This window comes from Molothrus aeneus, chromosome 3 (genome assembly GCF_037042795.1).
Source record: "Molothrus aeneus isolate 106 chromosome 3, BPBGC_Maene_1.0, whole genome shotgun sequence".
Classification (NCBI taxonomy): Eukaryota; Metazoa; Chordata; class Aves; order Passeriformes; family Icteridae; genus Molothrus; species Molothrus aeneus.
Window position 1 is genome coordinate 34,880,444 of NC_089648.1, and position 23,139 is coordinate 34,903,582.

Sequence of the window (23,139 nt, forward strand, 5' to 3'; positions counted from 1 at the left end):
AGGCCAGTCCATAGGGCAGCTCTGGTCACTGCCTGGACCTCAGCAGTGACTCCCAGGATATGTTAGCTGGGATATCTTGCTGTCCAGGGTCTAAATGTGGTCAAGCATTCCATTCCAAAAAGGAAAGATCAAATTGTGCAGTTTCATCATCTGAAAGTAGGGAAGAAAGGAAATGTAATGAAAATTGGGGAAATTAGAGTCTTGTTGCATGTGTGGGTCAGTCTGCTTGTTTGTTTTCAACCACTTAATTAGAAAAGGACACATTAAAATTGTTTAATGATTCCAAGACAATGTATTCTTCTGTGTTCAGGGGAAGTTTGGAAAAGTTCAAGTGACGAGTAAAATTCGAGTTGTACCCGTGTGGCTGTGACTGAAATGGGAGGGTTCTGCCTCCTACAAGGTAAGTTAACACACACAGCACAGTGTCATCATTTCTCTAGTGCAGATGGGGCCATTCACCTGGGGAACTCAGCTGTGTGTCTGTGTTTGCCTTGTCACATACCCAATATTTGTCTCTACAATTGCTTTTCACTAGCTTTGGTTTCTCAGTAGTTTTGGTTTAACCCATCTACTGACAGCTATGGTATCCTCTATCCTGGAGCAGGAAAACAGGAAATGCTTTTCAGTTTGCTGAATCTGTCTCCTCCTGTATACATTACTGCTTGCTTTGTTGATCCTTTGATGCAGCAGCAGTCATGTCAGTAAAAAAGAGGAAAGCACCAAAATTTCCTACTGCAGGCAGAGACTCGCACACAATGACTAAACTGGATTTCTCCAAACTTCTGCCTTTTCGTTCTTTCTCAGATGTTTTGTGGGGAAGTTTGTGTTCTGACAAGAAAACTATTGTGTTTGTTTGTTTGTTTGCTTTTTAAGCGTTAGGTATTTTAAAAAGTTCATTTTTTTATGCTCCAATGACTACCCAAATTGCTACAATCCGTTAGTATTTGCCTGGAGGATTAGGACTAACATTTAGAATAAAGTGCCTGGAGTGTCTCTTTGATTATTACAGAACTACCACATGAAGTATTATTTGGTGGCAATTTTATGACGTGCCTAAGTGGAATAAAATGTCAATTTTATTAAAAAAGGAATGCACCCAAGGATACTGCAATGGGACCCTGATACAAATGTTTTGCAATAGGACACATTCTCATGAAGTGATTTAGTGTCTCAGCTGGGACTTAACTCCCAAGGAGAATTCCAGAATTGTCACTTACTGACACTGGTTTATTTTCAGTGGAGAATGCTGACTTCTCAGAAAAGGAGGAGGGGCAAGAACCATCTCATTTGTTTTATCCTTGTGTTTGGTGGGTCAGGGCAAAGTTATTTGGGGGCAATTGTGCTGCATTCCTTGTCAGATACTCATTCCTCAAGTGCTGAGCAGGGAATTTTAGTGCTTTCACTTGGGCTAGTTAAAAATAAATTGTGTCAGAGGCTAGGAGATGCATTTTATATGCCTCTTGTAAACCTTACAGTCAAAAATCTCCATGAGCTGTGCAAACGTGCTGCAATCCAGTTAACATCTGGCAAGCAACAAATGGGGAAAAAACCCCTCAGTTTAAAAAAAAAAAAGTCTTTACCATAATACTGCAAGGCAAGTTTTTAATTAGCTGGGGTTGTTTTTCCCCCTTATTTTGTATAGGCCTGAAGTGATCAGCAATTTCTTAGCCAGAAAATATGCTGCTTCCACTGACAGTTCTGGTTACAGTGCAAGTCCAACTGCTGGGCTGTCTTGTTTGAAATGAATTGTTATTGCTGCATTTTGGAAAATGCAGCAGTTCTTGAGACTGATGGGAGTGGTGCAAGTTTGCAGGACTGTGTCTGCAGTCAGCACGTGCCAGTAGGTGATGCAAAGATGAATGACTCCTTGAATTTCAAGTGACAGAATGTGAATCAGGTAAGTCACAGGCAGAAACACTTATTTCTTGAGAGCTATGTCAAAACTGGAAACCATTTGAGTTCTAATTAATTAAATGAGAAAGGCCATTTTTGCCGTTATTTTCCCAGAGAAGGATGCTTTTTAAATGATAAAACATGTGTTATGGCTGTTGGTCTTGCATGTAGGTGTGTCCATGTATACACAGACTAAACACAGAAACTGATCCATTTCTTTTGGTTTTAACTCCTGCCTAAGAAAAAGACGAATTCTAATTTATAAACCAGACATGTTTCTTTATGACAAATCCAACTTAGAGTTAAAACATGCTTTGAAATTTTTCAATATTTGTATCTTTTTGAGAGAAGTTGTCCAGGCTTCATGCTCAGAAAATTAAGATATTGTTTACGTGCACTTTCTCATGTGATAAAAAAGACTTTCCAGGTGGGTGATTCATTGCATCTCAGGAGCTCTGAAGATTGTCAGTACCTATTTTACTTAACATGTGTGTGTCTCCTTGGTACCCAGAACTGCCCATTCTCTTCTTTTCAGTGACTGAATGTTTAACTTTAAGCCCAGCATGAGTCTAGCAGGACTCGGGCTGGTCGCTTCCTGAGTGCTATGCACACCCCTCTGTGAGGTAGCACACTGACTCCAGCAGGAGTCACTGCCTGGGATGTGCAGGTGGGTATTTCTGGCAATCCTGACTCTCTGTATCAGTGTGTAAAGTCTGTGACAATTTCTCTTTATATAGCACTACTTTCTCATGACTTTAAAAAAAATTACTGGCAATGTGGAGCTCAGTTAGTAGCATTTCAAAGTAATAAGCTTGCTAAAAGTGATGGGCAAGATGTTTCTTGCATTGTTAATTGAAGGGGGTCCACGGAAGAGGATGATTTTGGTTTCCCCATGTGCATTGTCTTCCCTTTCCTGCCCTGCAGACAGACTCTCTTGCTGCACAGGGATGGCAGAACTGGTGATTGTGGGGGGAAGTGCAGAAAAGTTTGGGCAGAAGAGCAAAAGAAGAAGGGGTGGAGATTGATAGGTAGTGAGCATTATTTCCACTGCCTACAATCTTCCATGAGACAGCAAGAGTTTTGAGAGGATCCCAGCTCCTTGAAGATATTTGACTTCTTTGAAGGCTGCTGAGAAAGAAAGGGAGAAATAGAGAGGAAGTGCACATCCTTACCTAATGGAATGTCTGACCCTGATGTTGGGGGAATGTCTCAGTTTTGAGTCTCCCTTAAGCAGCTTCAGAATACTGGAAACTCCAGTTGAGGGGCATTAGGGTTTATGGCTTTTGGGTTTTGGAGCAGGTAAACTCCAGACTAAACTCCAACGAAGTAAGCCACTTGAGTATGTAAATGAGATCCTTCTTTCTTGAAGGTGAACATGTAACTAAACACTGATGAATCAGGAGCTGAATTATCATAAAATTAGTCAGTGATGCTCTTGTTTCACTGGAATGGAATGTGGTGTGACCTGTACGATGTATAGTGTGATACACTGAGGTACTGGAACTGCTTAAAGTCCAAAGAGTCAGCTGCAGAGCCTAAAGTAGCAAAATGCAACAAAAGTATTTGGGGGCTGCAGTTCTTGAAAGAAAGCACTGTCCAGTGTGTCTGTGCTTAGGCAATTTCTTCTTTTACTTCCCTCACTATCTTCAAGGTTCTGCTGGGATAACTGTGAGACATTGCTGTCCTCCATAGTCCGCTGCCTCTGCAGAGCCTTCTGAGCATGGAGATCAGGCAGGTGTATCTGTGTCAAGTCACAAAATATGGGGGAGTTAAATCAGGACATTCTAAAGGTCTTAGCAGATGCCAAGAAGCCATATTCAGAATTACCAACACCTTTATTTTTATCTTACACAGTTTGTTTTCAAGCTTGAACATGTGTGTACCCTAAGATTAGAACTATTTGCATGCCAGGTTCTAGAGTTCAGTTATTTTTGAGTTAACTCTATAAAAATAATTTTTTTTTTTTAAGTGTGTGGCATTTGATCAGGAGAAGAAAGGGAGATGATTTTATTTAAAGCAGAAATAAAGGACACTTTTTCTTTCAAATTGGTTAATTAAACAAAGAAAAAGCAAAGCTGTGCATGGACATCAAGCACAAAAAAGAAGGTGGTATTCTCTGTTGCCTTCCTCCCTTCTCCAAAGATAAAAATTAATCTAATTTCTGGATCCATGAGAGCTGGTTCTCATACCCATTATGTGATGTCTGCTGTACAAGGAATCTGCAGCGCTTCAAGGGAAGTAGTGGCCCAATGCACTGGTGCCCCATGCTTCTATACCAACATTTATCTATTTTTTTTTTTTCTAGTTTTCCAGTTCCCAGATACATTGAAGTACACTTGAATCAAATATCTAACCAAACTTTTCTGATATACAAGACATTTAAAGGATAGATTCCATATGTCTTGCAGTTAACATCTACTTGCAGATGTAGCTCATGTGTTTGTGCATGTAAAAACAGGGCTTTCCACTCAACTAATGGATTTCTTAATAAGACTGCTGATGGGATAATCTATCTTCATGAAGTCCAATGGCTATGAATTCTTCTTAGGGCTAATCCTGAATCTATAGAATTTTTATATTTGAAGGTCAGAAAAAGGAAATGTTCTATAGATTCAGGGAATAGTACAGCCACTCACTGTGGCTGCTACTGTGTTGGGCTGTCTGCAGTTACAGCCAAGCCCCTGCAGAAGAGGGTCTCTATTTCTATTTGATTATTAAAAACAGTGGTCCAGATGCAACATCTGGCTCAGGAAATCCCTAAACTCCTGATTGTCAGAAACACAGAGGATATTAAGAGACGGGGGTGTGTGGAGAGGGAATCACTCTGAATGCACCCTGTTCTTATATGCTTCTCCTAAGCATCTGCCTTTGTCTGCTGTCTAAGGCAGGATATTGGGCTGGATGGACCTTTCATCTACCCTGGGGTGGCAGTGTTCTGTGTCTGGGGGGTGGAGTGGGTTGTGCCTGTGAAACCCCATCATCCAGGATCTGATGATCCCAAATGTGACTTTCCTCTCCTGCCTAAATCTTTATGGCTGTAGTGCTTCATCTGCTTTCCCCAAATCCTGCTCACAGCAGAAGTGCAGCATTGGGGGAGGGAAAGAGGCCCCCTCCTCAAGGGCTGTGTATTTTTATGTATTTATTTTGGCTTGGATGGAGATTTTTTTTCTTTTCCCCTCTGAATAGGAAATTCAGAAAGGTGACATCATTTTTAATCCCTGACAGTTTATGGGCTTTGAAAAAGATTCTGGATAATACTGAGCAATTAAGATGCCATTTTAATAGTTCTTTCAAGTGAAATCAAGTGAGTAATTAAATAAAATTGAATGAGGACCATGTCAGGCCACCCACAAGGTCTCATATCCGCTACAAATAGATGAATAAGTTAGAGTGTGGGACAAATGCTGTGTCTAAGTGGTCCTATTTATGTGTTATTGGATGACTCTAGGAATGAGGCTTTCAGCTGGAAGATTTGTTTCCTTTGAACAATGTTTCCAAGCAAGAACATGCAAGATTATCAATTCCTATTCAAACAGCAGTAACTTTCCCATCTTTTTGAATTTTTTGTGGTAGTGTTAATCCCATTGTTTTGTATAGATGGTCTGCTGTAAAATTCACAGAACATAAACAGGATTATTTGCATTAAATGCTGGATTTGAATTTCTGCTGTCTAGTTATTAGTATGATGATATATGAATGAGTTTTGAAAGTTGCTTTAGACTGCAAGCATGGGGTATGGCATTACACATGGTTTGAATTCATTCTACACAGATAAAAAAAGCAAAATGGAGACAAAGGGAAAACAAGTACTTTTGAGATATACAGTTCAATAACTAAGTAGGTACTGGAAAGTGGTATCTCTCAGTTGTAGATCAGTTCATTTTCTTAGGGTGAAAAAAACCTTTTAGGCTTTTCCAATCTTACATGTTAAATTTTGTGCTAGGATTTCTCACTATAATTAGAAGTATTCACTGGAAACTGTATTTCTGAAGTCCGTTCTTTGTACTTTGACTGGAATCCCAAACCCTGTCTTATATCTTTGCAAAATATTGATAAAATATTGATGTTTTAAAAATGTCCCATTTGAAGTTAAGACAGAGCTGTTAATACTGTGACATATGATAAGAGCCTTGAAAGCTTGACTTGCATCTACAGCATTGTTTGTACTGAAATGTTCATGGAGGAGGCAGCAGTTAAAAGCAGCAGCCAAAATAATCTCATTTTATTTAACATACAGATTCACAGAAAAACTCGTGTTATTCCTCAGGAATTTCCTATGTAGGATACCTCTGAGCACAGCTGATGGAGTGGGTACCAGATAGCACTCTCTGCTCACCCCACACAAACTTGTTTTCCCTTCATCTCAGGGAATGAATGCATCATTCATTCATGCCTGTAGGTACTACCCTGGTACAAACACATACTTGCTGTTTTCTTTCTCTCCTAAAACATGCTTTTCTGGTTTTACTTTAAATTTGGGACAATACAGGCCCCCTCTGGTGGTGAAAATATCTTCTGTGCATTTCTACAGTATCTGATACTAAAGATGTTTTGCTGAGGGGCCAAAATGTCTGTGTTACGTTTTAAAGTAATGCAACCATAGTTTGTTCATTTTTCTAAGAAAAGCACTGGAATGAGCCAAAACTGGAGGAGAAGAATGCGTAGGAGAGGTGTTCCAGTGTGTGTCAGGTCCCAGGAATGTGGTCAGTGGCACTGACGGGTGCACACAGAGTAGCTGCAAAATTCATTGCACCAACTCTCCCTGCCCAGCTGGCGCTGGAGAGCAGGGATGGTGCTGAAACGCTAGGGCTGGGTCCCCTGCTGGAGGCAGGATGGTGCCTTAGGGAGAAATGGGAAACAAAAGGCTACTGCTGAGGAAAAAATACCTGTTTAATTTCACAGGCTGCTCCTTCTCTGGTCACTGGAAACCACAGGCATACTGGATGTGGCATGGTGAGGTAGAAAGCAAGCATAGGTTGATTTACTGGTTTCAGTGGCTCCTCTTAATTTGGTAGAGTGGTGTTAAAAATACCCAAACATTTGGACTTACAAGAGGGTTATGATATGCAACATTTTAATTTAGAGGAAGATTCTTCTAATCACTTTTCCTCTAATAGGTTTGCATGTGATAAAGTGGCATTTCCCTTTGCTGTTGTGTTGGTGTTGTCCTCTGTGGCAAGATATTTTAGCAGCATCTGATTTCCAGGAGGCTGAGACAGTTTCTGAAACTGCTGGGGAAATCAAACATTTGAAATCACTATGGCATCTTTAAAAGCAAGTGTGTCATGAGGAAGATAATCCCAATGGCTATCCCAAATCAGTCTCAGCAGACCCTAGACAGGGCTTCTCCTTCCCTTCTCAATCTGGCTGATTCTCGCACATTGCACAAGCTTCCACTGGCATTTCTTAGGCTGTTCCCTAAGCCCTGGCCTTGACTTTCTGTCTGCTGCCTCCCAGCAGCCACACATACCATCTGCCACTCAAAGGATAAAAGAGTCCTGTCAACACAACAGCTGACCAAGAAAAAGAGTCATTCACCAATGTGTTTATTTGCTGAAGAGCACTCGATCAATTCTATCAAGGGTGACAAAGAGGATTTAATAGGAACATACAATAATTCTGTTGTCGTTTTAAAACCCCACTAGCCACAGTAATGGTTGCTGAAGCACTTACCATTGTCATGTGATTCCTATTAGCCTCCTCTCAAGGAAGCCAAGGAAGAGGGATTGTGCTGTTTCGTAAAAATACATTTAATGTTATTTAAAAGTTTGTAATGCAAGTGTTGGCTTCCCAGAATTGCCTACTTTTCTTCATCTCCTAGTAGCTCTTCTGTATACCTCTGGACTGCAAAAAAAATCACTCTGTGCCTTAATCCACTGTGACATTTTAAAACTGCTAGCAGGGGTCATCCTGGCCAAAGGCTTCTGAATGGTTGGGGTTTTTTTCTGTAATAAGTCTGAAGGCCCTGCACAATTTGCTGGTAGGTTTCTACTGTCAGTAACTGTGTGCTGCCATCAGAAAAGAGACAAGCTGCCAGAATAGCTGGACTGCTTAGAGTTTAGGGTATGGGGGTTTTATTCCAGTTTAATTAATTTCTATTAGAAATAGGCATAACAAATTTTATTTGTTCTTTCCGATGTAGGATTAAGAAAAGAATATTTTAAATGAAATTATTTTAGTTATACAGCTACAGCCATTTACCATGTGAATAAGCAATGCTTGCTCACTGGGTTGTGGAGAGCTTTAAGAAAGAAAATGGAAATGAGATTATGGCTGCTTTTACGGAACTTTCTTTTTCAAAATTTCAAATGCTATATTACGTTCAAAAATAGTTTTTTCACCTTAAGAAATGAAGACACTATTCATAGTCAACCTTCAGAGTCCTTCTCCTTTACTGAATTGAATCAGTTATTATCAAAGTCTTTTTTATGTATCAGACTCTGAACTCAGTCCTTAAGCTCCTTTTGATGAGCGAAATAGTTGTAATTAATGGGCGTTCTCATAGATGATGTTTATTTTCCAGGTAACTGATCAGCAGTGCTCCAGCTGCATGAAATGGAAGTGTTAAGGTGCAGCTCATGCCGTGTGGCATGGGTATGGAAGAGGTGAGTGCCCAACCCATCTTCTATCATGGCCTTGTTTCATCTTCCATGCAGTGAGCAGTGAGATTCCTAGGGCACCAATCTTGTCTTCTTCTGATTATTCCTGGAATTCCCCTTTGCTGGCTTTTGTTCAAACAATGATTTTGGTACGGAGATTATAGGACAAGGAAGATTGGTCACGTCCACGTTAAACACTCCTGTGGCTTTTCTCTGAAGTTACTATAATTTATCAGCATCCCTTTTGAACTGCAGGCACTAGGCCAGGACAGTATCCCAGCAGTATTTGCTCAGGACTGCATGCAGACATCCTATAGCCATCCTGCTGGATACAAGCCCTGGGTATCTGCTCATGTATCCCAGAGCAGCATTGTCTCTCTTAGCAGCATGTCACACTGGGAGCTCCTGTTCAGCTGACAGAGCAGCATGACTCCAATATATCTCCAGCAACCTAAGGCTGATGAAAGAGATCCCTTTTTTTCCCAACTTCAGTTAATAATGAAGGGAAACAAGATTACATTGAGGTCTTTTTAACCTTTTTCTTTTTTTTTTTTTTTTTTTTTCTGGGGACTGGCTTCATTCCTGTGACCCAGAAACAAAGGCCTTAGGTATGAATGGCTATATGGTTGAAAAGATCCATTCTCTTTCTTTGTTCAGGCAATCTATAACAGATGCCAGCAAAGGTATTGAAAGAACTTTTGGTATGGGCATATGCATTCCTTTGACTGGGTGCTTGCATGCAAGAAAGTTTATGTAATTTTGATAGTAAGAGCTGGTATTTGAATTCTATCCTTGCTGCAAACTACTAATTAAAGTTGAACAGGACTACCCTATTTATCCTACTGCTGGTACTGAAAGCTGCTGAAAATACTGTTCAAAAGATCAGTGAAAAAAATGCTAAGAAAAATACAGTAAGTAGTGAGCAGAGTGTGAAGGGCATGTATATCCAAGCTGCTGTGATGTTCCTAGTTACTGTAAGATAGTGTATTCATGTGACAGAATCTGGCTGAAATTCTCCATCCTTCTTCCTCATTACTGCTGTTGGCAGCTCCCCAGGCTCCTGCCAGGGAAATCCAGCCCCAAGGTGCTGTGTGCTTCATGCCCAGAAACTGAACATCAGAGGCTGATAAAGATGTCAGGTCACGATCAAGGGACAGAAAGAATTAAGTAAGGAATTTCACAGCCACACACGAGGCTGGTGCTGAGGAAGAGGGAATAGAGACAAAAAGGATTTTTCAGTAAAAGTGCCCAGCTTACCAGCAAGATCAGCTGGGGAGAGAAAAGGAAGCTGAGTTGAGCTGGTAGATCTAAACAAAACAAGCCAGGAGCTGGGCTGTAACATAAGGATGATCCTCCATAGCAGCAAGCAAAGGAAGGCAGAAGCATGCACAGGCTTCATTGCTTCTTTATAAACTCCCTTGTAGTGCTCTGTACTTGGCAGGCTCCCGACTCACCCTCTATGCCAGAGGATTTTCCTGGCTAAAGCAATCTGCTGGCAGATGCTCCCCCACCTCAGACCTAGAGATACCATCTCCCAAACAGCCTTGTGACTAAGAGGGGGATGACTATATTATCATTAGGGTATCCTGAAAAATGTACATAGGAACAGTGGTTACATGAAGAGCTTTAAACATTGCCATGCTTGCAGGAGCAGAGAGCTTTACTGTGTGAGGTTATTCAAGTGAGATTTTCCCTTAAAGACAGGGCTTACTTCAGACCATCAGTCTGTAATACCAAGGTAGGAAAAAGTAAAACAAAACTCCCTATTAGAGCTACATTTGGAAAACATCCTCTTCAATGCCTTCATGGGCTCAGGATGCTGCAGGCTGCAGTACCCCAGCTGTGGTGTGCAGTGTGGGCACTCAGAGACGTTGTCTGTGGCTCTTCAGCCCAGGCAGAACCCCTGCCTTGGTAGAGACAGCTTTTTCCAGCCAGGATGGCAAGACTGCTCTCTTTCTGCCTGCCTGTGCCGTTTTTCAGGACCCTGGAATATCACATGGTACTAAGGGGATTATGTCATGACTTCCTCATTTCTCCTGCCTGCTTCCCACCCTTAAGTTCACTTGATTAATATTTCTATTGTATACTTTAATTAGCACAATCCTGGCTGCAGGCTACCTTTCCCTGTTCCTGGCCTCTTTTAATCACAGCAGTTTATATAATATACATTATTTTAAAAATATTAATTGTGCAAGGACCTTTTAGGATTTTTAATGTTTAGCTTGCTGTGACCTTTGCACAGGACTTGCATGTGACATAAATTCAGCATCCACCAGTTTGTGGTGGCAGGCTGCCAAAACTACCCTGCCTCTTATCACCTCTTCCCCTTACAGTCTGTTAGATTCCTGGGAAACACTGCCACAGGTGTTAATGCAGTGAAACCCTGTCTATGTCTGATCCTAAACACCTATCCTGTGCTGTGCTAAATTAAAAGGTTGCCTTTGATTGGCATCTGAGAGGGTCTGCATTTATGGCAGAGCAGAGGTTGAGAATACAGACTAGCCCAGTGAGCTGGAGCAGAGGTCTCCATCTCTCAGGAAAGGTGCAGAGAGGGGCTCCTGTACCCAGAGGGGTTTGCCAGCCCCTCAAGGTGAGAGGTGCCTCCCATGACTTTGTGCTGCTGTAAACTCTGAACTCCTGCAGCAGCCTGGGCCACACCAGTGGGTGCAGGTTAGCCAGCCCTCTGGCCAAGTCAGTTCACTCTCTTCTTCCCTGTCTGTAATGTGAGTGCCTACTGAGAGCTACCAATGATAAAGCATGGCAGTGACAATTATGTCATTTCACAGTGCCAACCTAAGCATGCAGTGACAGAGGCAGATCTCAAAAGAGGGTGACCTCTGGCAGTGAAAAAAACAAGAAGCAACAGTGAGCAGCTGGGAGGGTGCCCAGCAGCTTCAGTCTCTGACCCAGTTCAGCTGTAGATACAGCAACACACCCAGGCAAAGCCTCATTACCATCTTTATAAATTTCTGCAAGAGCTGGGTGTTGTCTGAAGGTTTGTCTTGAGCACACCCACGCAACTGAGCCTCAGCTGAGCTGGGCTGTAGAATGTACAGGGAAAAGTAACAATGCTTCTTTTTAAGAAACAGATCAGCATCTGAAATAAGTCACTGTGCTTGACTTAGCCAAACCAAATTCCTGGTGTCTGGAGTTTTGTCTATCTGGTGATAGCAGGATTAGATACAGTATGCATGAATATACTGCGTGACCATGCAAAACCAAATAGGGCCGCAAAGTTAATTGTGGTTTAATTAATACAGTCTGCTGCTCCACCAAGTTTTTGATATTTTTTTGTCCATCTTTAGATTTTCAACAAAGCATTCCTGCACTGTTGGATGCCTTCAGAAAAAGAAGAAAAAATGTATCTTCCTTTCCATTTTGGAAGTTTGGCTTGATTTCAAGCAATTTTACTCAATAAAATAATTTTTTTGGTTTATTAACAACACATTTGGCATGTCCCTTTTCAGAACTTTTTTAAGATTCCGAATTTTTTGTGAATTTCAAAGTGAAGAACATGAAATATTTTTTACACATCGCATAAAAAAACTAAAGCAGTTTGAAAACATGCTTTAGTTAAAGACACAAACATGTTCCTGAAATATTAAATTTACTTGTAAACTTTGTTGAACAATTTCAATTTCATGTCTCAAACTCCAGCTTTTAAAAACATATCTGTCTTAACTACAAGATGGTACTTTTGCCCACTCACAACATTTGACACAGAGTATTATTTTCCTCATGGCTATTTGGTATAAAAGGCTAAAAATAAAAGCATATTGTTCTGAGCATTGTGGACAGCTTTTCCAGACAGGGAAAACTGAGGGTTTTATGACTTAGGAAAGCAGAGTTCCCAGAGGGCTGGTCTGCTTTTTTTTCCATTCTTCCCTTTAGGATTTTCTGAAAACATTTCACTTACTGTTGACTCTGCAGTACATTCACAGTCCCGTATTTTTAGGGTTTTGTGCGTACCTCCCATGCACAGAGAGGTATCACAGCACTTCTGTACCATCACTCACTCAGACATGGCCAAGGATTCAAACTGCTGCAGGGGCCTGGTTTTCATTTTCTCCTTTCCAACCAGTAGGCAGAAATTTGCTTTCTGCTTAGAATGGGTTAAGTGAGTGTTCAGGGGCAGCAACCCTGGCAAGGAGGGGAGCCCTTGGAGGTGTCTGCTCCAGCCTGGGGTGTCCCCTCATCCAGCTCCCAGGGCTGTGTCCCAGCCAAAAGCCTGTGCCCTCCCATCTTTTCCCAGATCAAAAGCTAAGCAGAAGCAGTGCAGCAAGGTTTGAAAGGGTGAAATGTGCCTTTGTCTGCTCCCTTGTTATCCTGAACAGCTGGGTTAGAGCCGCACGCAGCCCACGGCCATGAATGGCAATATTAACTTTAAAAAGAAAATCCTAGTTTTGATTGGCTGAGCCAGCTGTCTGATGGCACAGCTTTCCAGCAACTTAGAATTTCTTTGTAATTAGGGAATTGTTGCAAAATAGGGAACAATAACATTATATGAAGACTGATACTTAAACTGGTATAGCCAAATTTACCTTCTAGTTGTATCTAAATTAATAATCTAATTTTGAAAGGAAATCAGAACCTAACAGCTGCTGTGACTTTTCTTGAACTGTTTTAGAAAGAGTCAGATTATTATTTTTTTGAGTATTTGGATACCTGATAGCTTATTCTTAGAGTATACTGCTGCTCATCGTTATTTTTGTTTTTTACCTAGCAGTTTAACTGGTAAATGTATGAATCCCTTAAAACTTAGACCACATAAAAAGTATTTTGTTTTCAATAGAGGGGTCCAGTGTGAATTTCATGTTCAGTACATGAGCCAGGATGTGATTAATTGTCAAGTAACTGTATGCCAATATTTCATGAGTTCTTAAACTGATAATCTTTACTGTCAGACTAAACATTCGAATATTTGGTGTTTTCTAAAATGTTATTGAAGTGTGTTTTCTCTAATATATCTAATTTTAAAAGTCTTAATGTTAAGGCTACGTCATTTAAATATTTTTTAAGGCAAAAGCTTAGTTGTTTAACTGATGAATCTATTAGTCTAGTTAATAATTCTTAAACATCACACCTTCTTTAGTGATTTAAGACAAGACCATTGTCTACACCTCTGTAAAAGAAATTTATATTAACAACTACAAGGTACTAGGAAGTACACTGGATATAAAGTCCTGTATAAACATAGAAATTGTTATTAATCTGTAAGTGAAGTGCTAATAGACTTGCAGATAACTTGACTTACATGTTATCCACTCAGGAAAAGCCTGAACTTTGCTAAGCTGGAAAGAAAATTCTCACACAGAAAGCAGGGAGAGGGTATAAAGTGGTGGAGCATAAATGGAGGCTGGAAATTAAAAGAGTGTCAGCCTCACAAAGAAGTGCTGGGGCAGTGAAAATGAGGCTATGAAAATGACATTGGTATGCCTGTGCCCCAGGGCTGGTTGGGTTGCTCCTGACAATAAGGACTGCACTGCTGGCAGTCTCACCCTGGGATCTTGCTTTATGATCCTTCTTGTTCTTCTGTAATGAAAGGGGCTGGCTTCCTGTCCTGTTGTGCTTCCATTTACCTGGGCATGGTACTCAGGAGAACTGGACTATAATTCTGCGAATGTTTCCAGCACAGGGCAAGAAAAGAGACAGACATGTGAGTGGAAAAGTGTTAAGACTGCAAAGCTCGGGCATCTTTGTATTCCAGCTCCTCAAATTTAAAAGGACGCCTAAGCAATGCTTATGTTCTTTGCTGGATCAAACTTTCATGTAGGAGGTGCAACATGTGTCACCTCTTCTTCCCTGAATGCATTTTCTCATGCTGTCCTGGAAGTTTTTGCTCTTTCCCCTTCTCTTTTCACAGTCTCCCCTTCACATTTCCTCTGATCCCATGCCACCAACGTTCCTGAGGCTGTGTCTCTCCCCTCTGTGTTTGTGCCTGTCCTTGTAAGGTGGGAGCAGGCAGTGTTTGGGTGCAGCAGATGTGCTGTGCCCGCGGCTGTGGCAGTGGGGACTTTTCACACTTCAGGCTGAGCCCCTGCCCCCAAAACACAACCAGCTGTGCCTGCGAGACACAGGAACCCTGCTGAGCCTTCAGCCCCATAAATGGCTGCACACTTGAAGGCCACTGTGCCTAATTAAATCATTTTCCAGCACACCAGGGAAAAAACCAAGTAATATCCGACATCCTTTTGCCACCCAAACTGCTGTGTGTGTTAGAAAGTCCAGTGTTGGCCTTGCTTTCCTTGACTTGTCCCCTGTGTAAAATGGGGGTACAGCTGTGCCAGTGTGTTGAAGTCTATAAATGAAAAGCATTGCTTAGGTGTGAGTATTATAAGCTGCTTAATAGAAATAGACAGTGTTACAAATTAACCTGATACAATGAGCCACAGCAGTGTCAGCTTAAACCCAGATAAATTGACATTTTTTTCTGAGAACTGCTAAAGTAAAAGAAAAAACAATTGCTGTAGTATCCCTGTAACTCCATCAAAACTTCTGTCTATCTGAGTCAAGTGCAGCAGATACCAAGGCTGAAAATATCACTTTTTGGCTCACATTTTTTCAGTGTCTCTTAAAAAAAAATTAATTTTGAACAGCTAAGGATCTTTTCTGTCTCTTAGAGCCTTACAGAGATTTCCTGACAGGTTAGTACATCCTGTCATACTCTCTGGCAGCTGTGTGCTCAGTGCCTTAGTCCCACACAGGTGCTTTCCTTGAGTCAGGATGACAAAATCAGTTTTGGATACCAACAAAGCAGAAGTATGATTTGCCATCAAGAAATAGGCTTGGAATGAACCAAAATGCACCAAAACCTTTCTGTTTCACAGCTGCTCACTGAGAGTGGCCATGTGCAGAAGTGACCAGACTGTGATCCGTGTAGAGTTGTGGAGGGCAAAACTGTGAGGCCAAGCTGGGAAAATGTGGGGTTTTCCAAGTCAGCTTCTCTGGGCTGAGGAGCACCAGGCTGTGTTTATACAGTGTATATCACAGTATATCACAACTGCAACCAGCACAGGGAGCTGGCTTCTGACAGGGACAAATGTGGGGGTTTTTCTCCATTACCTTGCACTGCTGCTTTTTGGTACAGTCCCCTAACCCCTTTTCCTCTGACTCTGTAACACCTCATAAAACAAAGTGCTTGGTTGACTCGCTGGCTTGTAACAATGAAACTGGTATATGTAACTTAGAGATTTTTCTTAGCCTTTTTTATTTGTTTGTGTTCCACCTGCCACTTCTGAATCCACAGGCTACTAAAGCATTTCTACGGAATTTCAAAGATTTTTCCCTAAGTGCCAGTTAATGTACCTAAGCTTTAATTTCAAGATTTTTTTAGAGTATACTAAGTAACAGCTAATTGAGAAATAATACACTGAATACTTTTCTATAGTATCTGGAGAGGTACTATGGTACCAAAAAAAATTTGTAGTGATTTTTCCTAAAGAACTTGGAAACAAAACAGTGTAGCCATTGTATTTCAAACATTAGAGCAATTGTTCAGTAAGTGTGGTGCAACCCTAAATTTCTGTGTTAGAACACGGTGGCAGCTCTGTTTCTGTAAATTGTGGTGCTGTGGGCATGCACATGTTTAAATGAGTGCTTTCCTATCTCCAGGTTATCCAGTCATATTTATGTATATGATTTGGAAAAGCCAGACAGCACTCTAAAGCAATAAAAGGGAACCTAAACCATGTCCTTGGCTTTCACACCACTGTAATTTTACAACAAAGCAAAACCTGTTATAGGGCTTTGATTTTCCTCTAAGTACATTAGCATGTCTTATATAAAAATCCTAATGAATTTATTCTTGTATACCATAAAACATATAGGTAGAAAAAAGGCCTAGTAAAACAAAGAGATAAACAGAGAATAATTAATTGCCTGCAGTTGAAAGTGTTTTGTGCCATAGTTTCTGTTACTTCAGTATGCTCATAATCCCGTGACTTCAAACATCTTTAAATTACAGGTTTTTGCAGCCAGAATATTGGTGTAACTCCTTTTGGACTCAACAGGCTACCTAGTGGCTTAACCTACTACTGAAGGTCAGGAAAATATCATTCATCTTCCACAATGCCTGTAGATCACCAGCTACACTTTGGGGGATATCCTGGAAAGTGAAACTGTGAGAACATCCCAAGCAGTTCAGTGGGATTATTATCTTTGACAAGATTCTCTTGACAACACACAAACCTTTGTGCATGTATCACCATAATACACAATAAAAATCAAAACTCCCCCTTGAGACTGCTCTGCTTGCTGTGCCCAGTATTTCAGATGGGCTGGCAATAGGAGGATTCAGCACTACAATGAAAACTAATTCATGGTTTCTCACCCACATTTTCAGTTTAATCATTCTCTGTTACTTTGAATGTTATTTTCTTACTTTTGAAGAAAGGTTTCTCATGTAGCCTCCTAAAATAACACCTAGGCCTGGAAGATGCTAATCACTGTACTGTACATCCCTCTTTGGATGAAACAGGTTATTCTCCAACTCAGTGTTTCTGGTTTAGTAAGTCACAAAAGGAAAAACATTTTCTTATTTATAGTTCTTGCTGGAATTGAGCTGTGGAAACAATGGTTGTGTATAATTTTTAAGACGATTGTTAAGTCTGTGCAAGACTAGTTGATTACAGGATCAGACAGTACACTCAGAGCATTAGGTTTTCCCCAATATAAGAACCTTTATTCAGATTAGAAATGAACTTTAAGAGGCAGTGCTAGCCCTTGAAACCAGGTTCTGTGTCCTCCCACACACTGCTGTGGTTTGTGTCTAAGCCTTGTACACTGGAGTGCTGTGAGGAATGACTACATGCCAACGACATAATTTCCTGATGGAGACACAATCAGAAAGTATAAGAAAAGAAGAGCACCTCTCTGACTGTAAAACATTAAGAAGATTAGTGGCTGCTTTAGAAGTAATCAATGTGTGAAGGTAAGCATGTTGTTTTGATTAGAGAGCCAGACCTAGGAAAAACAGCAAGAATAAGAGAGTGAAGAAAACTGCAGAAGGAAAGGAGAAGAAATTTTCAGTTGTTGCTGCAGAGGGCTTTTATTCTCATTAGTTTTAGGGTTTAGTATTGTTTTTAGCTATGAAGGGTAATTTAGATTGTGCTGATCTTATATCACTGAGACAAGGAGCTGGAGAGATTCTGCAGAAGAGAAGTGTGTGACTCATGGAAAGAGTAGCTGGTGAAGAACTTGCTCAACTTGAACTCTTGCTTATAGGGATTTTATTTACCCCTGGGGGAGGGTGAAGTTTTCCAGCTTGGCATAGAGCTAAACTACTTTACCAGTGAGAGAGAACTTGAAGACTCATTTGCTGAGAAGATAAGCTTTCATGATACAGGCTAACATGTACTGAAGATTATTGCACAGCCTGAGAGGAAAAAGATGCTTTAAAGCATGGGGATTTTTAGCTGTGAAAATTAGCTAATGAAGTATTCAACACATATACCTAACTAGATGGTCACATTAACTCTTTTTCATTCAATACACAAGGCAAACCATCAAACATTTCTTTTCAGCAGGCACACTTAACGAAAAAGAAGGAGAAATTCTCTCCCTGCTTTGAGGATCCCCAAGAGCTCTTTCAACAATATGATGCCCATATTCTCCTTCCCAAAATGCTCCTTAGAGAATTCACTCAAAAGTATTTTATGATTTTTATTTGTAATGTGAATAATAAGCTACCTGTCTGGTGACATCATTATGGGTACTTGAAAAAAATTAGCTGTGGAAGAATTTGGAAAGGGTTACATGCAAGAAAATTACTTGCTAAAGAGGTTTGATTAGTTTAAAGGCAAATTCAGCCTCAGCTCATCTGTACAACAAGTTTTAAAAGAAAGGAGAAAACCCTCCCACTTCTCTGATGTGCTGATCAGAGCTGTTAATAGCAACCTAAAACATGCATAAGTTATGAAAACTCCCCAGTTTTTCCAGAACAGGGTAGAACTTAATCCTCCGGCACAGCCTGCCTGAAAAGTTGGAGATCATAGAGACAAGATGAGATTTGGATGCAGAGTCAAAACAAACACTTTTTGTAGGTGAGTTATAACTATGGATCCTCTTTTTTTCTTTACAAACCCTACATCAAATTGTGACGAAATACTGAAGCTGCTTTTGTTAATATTTTGTTTAGCAAAACTATTTTTAAAAAGACTTTGTTCTACTGAATTGTATTGTCAAGTAGCTGAGATTCTCTCTGCAATAAAAATGAATCCTAAATTCTTTCAGAGGGAAAAGGCCCACCTCATTATAAGACTAAGAAAAGGTAGCAGGTGTGAAAGTTCCATTTATTAGCCCAATTTTTGAGAAGAGCTAAATCAATTAGTATAAATCTATTCTAGTCTTTGAAAATACATGATAGTAGATGACAAGAGAAGACTGAAGAGCTGTACAATTTTGGCTTGGCTGCTTTAAATGCTGAAACACTGAAAATGTCATAGTACTTGATGATTTGAACTGTAAAGAATCACAAGAGATTCCTGCAGACCCTAAAAATGCTATGTATTGTATCTTTCACAAAACAGGCAAGCACTCAGAAAAACCACTGGAGGTTTTGCCAGTCAGCACTAAGAACTTACATATGGCCTTCGTTCAGGTTTTCTTGACTGGAGAGGCTTTCTCTCAATTTAAATTGTTGGCAGTCATAATTTCTGATTTTCATAATTGCAGTTGCCTTTAAATCAACTCTGGAAATCATCAAACTTACAGTCCTGGAGCAGAATCCTGATCCTTGTCAGCTATGGCTACAACTCTACAGAAGATGAGGGGCAATGAAGGTTAGTTCAGCTCTGAAGGAATAAAGGTACTACTTGATTTTAGCTCAGAGATGGACATCAATGTGCTTTGAACAGGAACAGATGAGAAGCGTCTGTGCAGAGGTAGATCATTCCTTTTGTCCTCAGATTACTTCTTTTCAGTTCAAGATTGTATGTTCACTGATAGGTCAAAACTGTGGTCCTTGAAAATTCTACACTTCTTTTGGAAGAAAAGGACAGGAATCTGCTTCCTTTTCTTTTTGTCTTTTTTTCATAAAATTTTAAACTGTAATATGAACAAAACACTAGGTCCCTGAACCTAGAGAATTTGAATTTTTTGTCTGCTGCTGGCTAAAAGTCAACTCAACCAAAATGAGAAAAAGAGGCTGTATGAGCTGAAACTTCACACTACAAATGCCTGCTTTCCTGGATGACCCTGTTCTGGACAGATAATTGTTCTTCTCTTTACAGCCCACCTACATGTGACTCAAGAATCTCACTCCCAGACATGCTCTTTAGCACTGAGGCACATCCTTCGGACTTTTTTTTTTCCTGCTCGGAACGCTGATGTGCAGAGCTGAAAGCCTCTCTGCCTGCTGCTCGTGTGATGCGCTGTTGCCCGCAGATGTGCGCGCTCTGACAAAGCAGATGTGCAGCTGTGGGGCCCGGTGTTTGTGTGCATCGCCGAGGGCTCTGCCGGGACACGGAGCCCCGGCGGGAGGAGGGAGGGAGGGATGGAGGCTCGGGCTGCCCCTCGGGTGGCTCCGGTGCCCGCAGAGGAGCTGCGGTTCGTGACTCACGGACACGGCGGTGTCTGTCTGCCAGCGGCACGGTGGCGTGGCCGTGCTGGGCACGGAGCACAAGCCCTCTGCTGTTTGGATGTATCTGCTGCTGCTGCTTTAGGGGAGCGTGGTGAATTAAAATGGCAGGTTTGAAACAATCTGACGGCCATAGAGACTTGTTTTAAATACAGCTGTTAAGGGAGGATAAAAAATTATGATTTTCATAATCGCATCTTTCTTTTTTTCTTAGGCTCAGGTGAACACTGCAAAACTGACCATAACCTGAGAAGGATTGTAGTTGAGTAGTCACTCACATCACTTTGATCTGGCTAATTAGAGACCATGTTTGGATTATCTGGTGCACTCAGCCCCTACCTCCTTGGCTAAGCCTCTTTGCTATAAGACTGAATTTGTATTTTCTCAATGCAGATGCTGGGCTGGTGTGTCTCTCTACAGTACTGTTATGTTACAACCTGCCTGGTGGCAAGAGCAGTTCAGACTGTGCCTGGCATCATCTGCAAGCCCAGGTGTTGAGCCTTTTCCTGAGGTCTGCTCATCCCATCCTAGCTCTTCCAGTCCTCAATCTCCTTCTCACCTGTAGCCTACAGCAGGAAGTTGTATTACCCTGCAGGCTTGCTTCTTGAAACTGGTTTCTGACCAAAATCGGCGGCAGCTGTGCCTGTTTCCACCTGAGGCTGCTTGTTAGGCATGATGCCACACCTCATCACAAATGCTAATGGTAATTAAGGGTGGAGGGGACCCTCAAAGGTCCTCCTGCTCAGACCAGGGTCAGCGTTCAAGCATGCTGATGCAAAACATAGACACGCTACAGTCTGATATTAAACATCTCTGCAGACACGTTTTGCTATTGGAGGAAAAGTGGTGGAAATGAAAGCATTTATTTTACATTTAAAGCAGCATTTTATTACCTACCTACTTTTAAAAATGGGGGGAAAAAAAAAGAAGCTTGTAATTTTTGTTTCGTCATCTTCCACCACAAACCTTGAAGGAGCAGCAGACAGAGAACCTATACACAGTCTCCCAGCCTCTAACATTGGTGTTCTGGGAGCTGCTCCAAGTGCATCATGAGAAGTAGTATTCTGCCCTTTTTTTAATTCAGGGAGGCAGGATCTGCTGCTCCGTGTGCCCAGCTGGTTTTTAAACAATTTTTTACCCTGACAGTCAAGCTCAGGTACTAAACAGGGCTGGGTTCCTGTCTCTGTGACATGCAAAGCAAGGTTAAACTGGACAGTAGATACCCAAGCTGTCCATCCAACTTCATCCCAGGCTGTCAGAGGGGGAGACCAACCAGACAAGCTGTGAAAACATCACCTTTCAGGTTATTCAGCAGCTGCTGCAGGGGTAAGCATGGCTGGTGTTCCCACGAGCCACGGCTCCTCTTTCCATAGTTTCAGACTGCTTCTGTCTGCTTCACTCCCACTTCCATTGATTTGCTGCTCTGCCTAGATTATGTAAAATTATGAAAAGTTTAAGACATTCTTCATTCAATGCTAATTGCAGTCAGAAGCAGCTTTATTTTATACAGACTCTTTTTCCTTCAGCTTTCAAAAGTCTGAGCAGCACATGGTGCAACACTGAAAAATCATGGTCCATTGCTGAAGTTTATTTTTGTAGAGATTAGTATTCTTGGCATACGACATAGTCACGCTGTGAGAGTTCTCAAATATTAGTTATAATATTTACCTTGCTTTTGTGAATAATATGTTAGTTTAAACACATCTTCTCCTAAGGTAAAATGAAATAATTGTATGTATTTTCTTATTTTTGTGGTCCTTTCCACCTAATTTCCTCTGCAGTTTATTTATTTACAGTGTACATGGGATTGTACAAAAAACCAAACAATTAATTGTAAGGAATAGTGTAATAAAAAAGTTCTAGAGATATTTTAATTGTTTTGTAGACAAGATGTATTTATTCCCTTGAGGGGAAGAATAATTGCAGCAGCACAGTGTGGATATTTTCATATCTTGAAAAAAATCTTGTATTTTTGAATCAGTTATTTTCCATATGTGAGGATGACTGTGAAATTGCCAAATATTCTAGAAGGGATTTCTGGTAGTTTGGTAAAATAGAATTTAAGACTTTACAAATTCACACAACTTGTTTCAATACAGCTATTATCAGTAACTTACAGAGAAGCCTACTCCTACTTGCCTCAAGTGTATGTTTTGTTGGATATGGTGGTGGTCAGTGGAGACAGACTGGCACTGACAGATTTTTGCAAAAAGGATCCAACTTTCAGTGTGACTTAATGCAAGAAAAAAAAAAGTCCCTCTTGCAATCTCTTTTGGTAGTAGTCAGAGTGGGAATGATGACCCCCTAGCCCCACTACCATGACTTTGTTTTCTTTTCCCATCCAGATTTATGGCTCTGGAATATCTGCATACTAATCTGTCTGCTTCAGAAACTGAGTGCCACACAGGATCTGTACTGCTCCAAGGTGTGAATTCATATCATGGACCAAGTTCATCATAAAAGTTCCTTGGCCCCTGAAGAGCTGGTCTGCTTCAGGACCCTGTGGCTGCAGTCAGAAGACCCGGCAGGATTTGTCACCTGGGCTGTGTGTACAGTGCCTATTGCAGCAGTCCCTGATTGCAGTGCCAGGGGGAGTGTGGCCTTGGGAGATGATGAGTTCTTTCAGAGAAGGTGTTTGGGAAGGCACATTCATGCATCTTGGATTCAGCAAATCCAACAAGGGGGAGCCAAAAGGTTAGTTACCAAGGTAATGTACAGTTAGTCTGGAATTACTGGGATGTGCCAGGTATGGTCATTAGAGACCTCCAAATCACAAGGAAGGTCACCAGTAGTGAATGGGTACAGCAAAGCTCAGCTGCTTCCTTCCAAAGCCCACACGTCCATCCAGGCCTAGTCTGACTGAGTTCCTTGGAAGTGGGTGTAAGTGCCTACATGAATAGAGTGAGCAGGACTTCTTTTCTGAAACTTTATTAATTATATTTATACTGTGGTAATACTCAGGAACAGTTGAGGCCTCAGAATATTAGTACAAACTGTAGAGTAATTGCAGTTTCTGCCTGAAGGAACAAACAACAATACGGGTTGGAAGGTAGTGTTCTGTTTGAAAAATAG

At 41.0% G+C, this 23,139-nt stretch overlaps 1 long non-coding RNA gene across 1 annotated transcript; it reads left to right on the forward strand.

Annotated features, from left to right (window-relative positions):
• The first annotated feature begins 51 nt into the window (after nt 1-51).
• LOC136555290 (uncharacterized) lies at nt 52-22,745 on the forward strand. The gene is made up of 3 exons (XR_010783451.1): nt 52-400; nt 8,417-8,498; nt 22,413-22,745. It is a non-coding gene; the product is annotated as an uncharacterized lncRNA (long non-coding RNA).
• The last annotated feature ends 394 nt before the right edge of the window (nt 22,746-23,139 follow it).